A 6,000-nucleotide genomic window follows, 5' to 3' on the forward strand; every position below is an offset into this window, starting at 1 on the left:
TTAAAACAAAGCTACTGTTTAAATCTCTTGAGGTTTTATTATTTAATGGTTTGCATACAGTATGCATAATTGAACCCATAGCTTTTTAAATAAATATTTGCCAACAGTATTTGCTTTTCATATGATGTGATTATGAGTCACTAATGCTCCTTGTTATTCTTTCAAGCATATTTAGTTATTTTACCTTCCGGTTCCAAACTTGCCAAAGATTAAACTCCCCCTTACAAAACGTTTTTTCCTTCAAATAAAAAGTGCTGAACATAAATGCTATTGTACACTTCCCTAAGTGATCACGCAAAAATCAAATATCCATTCCTTGTATACAAAATGATCATTGTGCATTTTAAAAAAAGTGAATTTTCAGTAGAAAACGATCTCGTTGAATTGTTCTAACAGCCTTATTCCATCGTAAATGAGTTTGCAGGGCTCCTCGTTTTGAAAATAAATCTTGATTTGCATAATTATTTGTTTATGGTTATGCATCTATCTTTAGGGACTTATGACTCATCTGTGATGTTGTGTACCCAGCTGAAAGAAGATACAGTTGCATTACATTCGAACTAAATGGGGCACTGAGATGATTCATCTGCTTTATTTATTGATGTGTTTGTTTCCCTATTTATATGGCTGAATCTTTTAACAGTGATATTTAGACACACGGGTTTGAGAACACCCACTGAACTGAAATAGCTGAACTGGCTTGGTGCTGCGCTCAGGAATGGATTGGCATCCATCCTATCCTGGGAATTATTTTGCCTTGTGCCCATTGCTTGCTACCCTGTACTGGATAAAGCAGCTGGAAAATGAATGGATGGACTTAGTGCTATCAAGTAGGCAGTTATAATGGGAACTTCTCTCTGCTGTTTGATTATTTTTAAGTTCTTGAAGGAATACAAGTGTTTTCCAACGCATTTCAGTCATCATGCACCACAGTTAATTGCCTCTCTTTTTAGTTTGCTCTTATCAAACTCCTTTGCAGATATACTGTATGTTTTAGGATAGCTAATTTACAAATAACTTTATGTGTCTGGTTAAACAATATATTTCATTCTTATTCTTGTTTTTTAATAAGGTCTGTCAGTTGTGGCCTGCTTATGTTTGGCTACAGTGATCCACGGAGAAAATATCAAAATAGGAAATTAAAGAACTGAATCTTTTTCAATATGATTTATTTAAGCTAAAATACATTTAGATTTAAATCTTTTAATCCAACCTGACTCACCACCCTCTATCTCTTGATTTTAAGGCTTTTACAACTTTGAATAGTTGCACTTTTGAACGTGACGAGGCAAAGTAGCTGTCAAAGGTTTTCTGGGTAAAGTTCAACCAGGTCTTGTAAAGCATCACTGAGGGGGAGTGGGGCATATATCAGGATAAAGAGTAAAGCTGCAACAGGCCGCTCTAGGTTTCCTTGGTTACCAGGCTATCAGGGTTGGCTCAAGGTCTTTGTGTTCTGTCGTGTTCCTAAAAAACTTAGTTTCTGATCTTCTGGTTCCGAAGACATAACAGTCTAGAGCCTAATAATAACTGAAAGCCCACTTTCTCACCGTTGAACTGTTGCCTTTCTCTAAGCAAGAAAAAAATGCTAAAAGATATGGCCGCGGCGGATGCTGTAGAGAAAGTGCTGGAGTGATCTTATTTGTCAAAAGCTTATTTCAGGTGGGTGCTGCATATTGGTGGTGGTGGAGGGGAGTCCCCATTACCTGTAAAGCGCTTTGAGTGGAGTGTCCAGAAAAAGCACTATATAAGTGTAAGCAATTATTATAATTATTATTATTTCGATAACAAGCAACTGTATTAATAACCAAGTGTTCAAGAATGTAGATTAATTCCATAGAGCACACAAACATTCTGCCAAATGGAATAAAATAATCATACCGTACAATTTTGTTAATTTTTGTTTCACCTGTGTTTGGAGGGGAGGCAGGGTTATTGTAATGAAGATGGAATGATAGGAGAAATATACATTTTTTACTTCACTTCAGTCCCTGTTCCTTTGGCAGTATATTTCAAAGAGCTCTTCTTCACAATCCAGTCAACAATCTTCTGTTTATTTTCCAATGTCAGATGCAGGCACAGGAACTGAATTGCACATATACAGTAGCCTGCATGAGAGATCCCTGTGAGCACTGGGTAATACGTGCTGTCATCTTGATTCTCCTTCCCATTTTCATGTGGAGTCATTCAGACTGGTGTGGATCTGAATACCAATGCCAGCTTCATTCTCTCTTTTCCTTCTCCAGTCCCAGTTCGCCAGCAGTAGCAGGACACTTGTCTTCAGCAAACGTTTTATCCAAACCCACAAAGTAAGTTTGTGTTTGTCAGCTTTGTATTTGTGGCAAGATACAGTACTTAGCTGTGGAATGGTGAGACCTGCTAGATACACAGAGAGAAACGAATCTTAAAATCTAATTTTTTAATAAGACAGAAAGGCAGCTGTGTTTCTGTGGAAGTAAGATAACTGAACTCTGCTTTTCAAGGGTTCCTTCTATGGATAGTGGAAGACAACAGATTGTACATACAGTCGTATGCGCATTGGCTTTAAGTGTTATCCATCTTCTAAAGACATCCACTTTCATGCTTGAGGGGGAAGTAGAGGTTTCATAGGCAAAAACACAAAGGACAGACTACACAGCTGCTTTTTGAAGGGTGGAAAATCCTCAGGCAAAATTCTCTTATAAATAAACCCAAACATCCTCTTTTTCTCCAAGTCAGGTACTTTACGCTGACAGCTGAACCTTCTTGGCTGAGGTCAAATGTATGAAATAATATTTGTCATCGTGATGAAGTTTTTAGATTTTTGTTGTGCATCATATTGTCAGTAATCCAAAGAATTTCTGAATTTGAAGGGTTAGAAGCAGCAACTGTTACAGAAACCTCTAAAATCTATTTTCTGAGACTTCTCTTTAATTCTGGGAGTTGCCATGACGAATAAGCCTGCAGTGCGCTCCTGCGCAAATTACTGTGACACACTTTTGTACAGGAATTGGTTATAAAAGGCTATTTTCAGCTTCTTTTAAATGATACTATTATCTCTTAAGTCACATTAACAGTTTGCTGCTTTTTGAGAACTGCGGAAATTCTAGATATTAACTACATATTTAACCAAAAAAGAGTAATTTCTTTAAGTTGAGCTTTAGGCTTATCGTGGTTTCTTTCAAGAAATGGATAGCTGAAATCCTTCAGTCAGTTAGGTTCTGGAAACCAAATAAGCTAGGTGGGCCAAATTGCCTCCTCTCATTTGTAACCTTTTTATGTTTTTATTTTCTACTTCTAATACACGAAAGGCTATTAGTTAAAGAACACAGCCAGAGGCAGGGAGCTCTGCCAGGCTGTCCCTGGACAAACCACAAAATAAAACAAAATAGAACTGCTTTGCCCTCAGGTGATTTCTGCAGTTCGTGCTTTTAACAGCAATGGTCTAAATTCACAAAAAAATAAAACCACATTAATTAAACCTCAGTTTAATATAATGGAATGATCCTGATCATGTTTATTTGTTTGTAGATTGCAGTCATGTTTTATTCATTTCCCTTTTTTCCTTTTTGAAAGTATCAAAAGAAAATCATATAGTTTCCTTCCAACATTCTGGATGTGATTCTGTAGATTAATATTTTTATTATTATTATTAATAATAATACTTAAGTATTATAATTATGCCATTATTAAGATTCAAATGGCAAATCATTATTTTCACATTTACAAGTATTTTCAATAATTGTCAATAATTGCCTTTCATTTATCGACAAAGCTAAGTTCTCCACCATAATCATATGATGCTGTAAGCATATTCATGTTGCAGACATAGCCTGACTTTTCCCCTGCATGTCTTTATGCAGAAAGGTTTATGTTCATTTTAGTAAGTGGCTCTGGCCGGGATTAATTAAACTAAATTCCCTGTTGAATGCAGGACTCTTTGCATTCAATATATCTGGCTTAAGAAAAGAAAATGGTTCAAGTAGAAATACCACAAAAAAGATATTGGTTCCTCTGGAATCAGTCCCAGGTTTAACAGTGCCCTACTTAAGCAGGCTAAAAGAACTGAATCTTTTTAGTATTAAATACAGCAGACTAAAAGAGGAAGCCGATTCAAGTATTTAAACTACTCAAAGGCATTGATAAAGTCAGCCCAATGGGTCTCCTCAAAATGAACTGTACAACACAAAACAGAGGAAACAGGTGGAAGCTACAAGGAAGTACATCTAGACCTGAAAGCATGGGGGGGATTTCATACAGGGGCTGTGGGGAGTGGAGCAAGATATCTTGGTAGTTTTCAAAGCTGACAAAATTTATTTCAAGGAATGTCTGGATGAGATCCTCATCGTGCCAAAGCAATGGGGACAGAACAGGACATTGCCCTGCATGTCTAGACACGCACACACTCTCACCAGGGCCAATCTTCCCAGAAGCCACTTAACCTAACTGTGGGAGGAAACTGAAGCTACTGGAGGAAACCCGTGCCAGCATGTGGAGAACATACCAACTCCATGCAACACTCCAGGTCTGAAATTGAACCCATAGCCCCAGCAATGCCCCTGGGAGGAAGCAATGCCAACCACTGCCACTGTGCCACTGTGCTGTCCTCCCAGATCACTTAACCACTAATAATCAAGAGTTATATTGGCGGAGTGACCTCTCATTTCAACCTTCCTTATGTCATCAACACAGTCCAGTGAATTTCCTTGGCCAGCTATTGAGAATTATGTTTTTCAAGCCATTGAACAGAAGAAGGTGTGTGTTGGGACATGAGATTCAGGAATCCACAAGCTTCCACAAGAGATCAGTGGCTTGTGAATATGTCACACCATTGGTATCAATGAAGTGGAGCTACTCTAGAGATCATTTGATAAAGATACATATTTCCCCTGCATTAGAATTACTGTACACTGAAACCAAATTCAATTTGTACTGTTTCGAAGTAGTGTGGATATCAGAGAAAGATGCCTTACAATCATTGATTCAATTTTCGCAGGGTCCTTTTGAACTATAGTTGATTCTTGATCCCTGCGCTCAGGCAACGCAGACCCTTCAATACTGGTGGTGCAAATGGAAACGACTTAAGTTGAATTATATAATTCTGTGAAGGAAACACAGCTTCGAGTCTGATCAGAATTAATTACTGTCAAGTTTAATAAAGCCTGGAAATGTGCTGTTATGTTTTTTGATATCATGTTCTTAAAAGTCCATTTTTTATGTTTTTTGTCTATGTTGAAGACATATTTGTGCATATTTAGTAGCAATGAAATACCAGCATTAAATGTGGATTAATGAAAACAAAATCATCCTGGTCCTCATATCCCCTTTGACACAGGACAAATCTTAAATCCTTGGTCCCACATTGTTAAAATTAATATTGTTATTTGAAAATTATATTCAAATGAAGACGTTTTGTCTTCTCAAAATCAGCTTATCACTTAAGATGTTAGCCAGTATTACTGCTATGAAAAACTGTATTTCTGGAGGCATGCTGGCATCTGTAATAAAAACCGCAAAAACCTTCTGGAAATCTTACGTGTGATGGTGGACTTGTAGATAAAGGTTAAGGTAGTCTAACTGAGTTTAAGTTGGACCACTTTAGTCTTTTCTTCAGCCCTTAAGGCCTAGAGGACTGGGACACCTGCTGGACTGCTGACATTAAGCCATAGCATGGTACAAAGACATTGACTTTGATAGAAAAGGACAACAAAATTGGGTCTCTGTTAAAAAAATTATACCTGCTGTCACTCTTAATACATACATTTGCGCTTGAATCTGAGCAATAGCCTCACAGTCTAACAAACAGAGAAATATTTTTTTACAGAATTTTAACCATCACCCATTACAATGGTAATACAATTATAACCAAGATTAGTAAAATACAGAAAACTGCAGACTCACAGATTTCCAGCAGCAAATAATTTTCTCTAAAAATGTGTTGTTACAAATAGAAACACTTTAGAAAAAATGCCAGACAATATTAAAGTCTATTGCTGTTACAGAACTGGTGCAAAAGCAGAAATA

Source organism: Lepisosteus oculatus, chromosome 13, assembly GCF_040954835.1.
Source record: "Lepisosteus oculatus isolate fLepOcu1 chromosome 13, fLepOcu1.hap2, whole genome shotgun sequence".
Classification (NCBI taxonomy): Eukaryota; Metazoa; Chordata; class Actinopteri; order Semionotiformes; family Lepisosteidae; genus Lepisosteus; species Lepisosteus oculatus.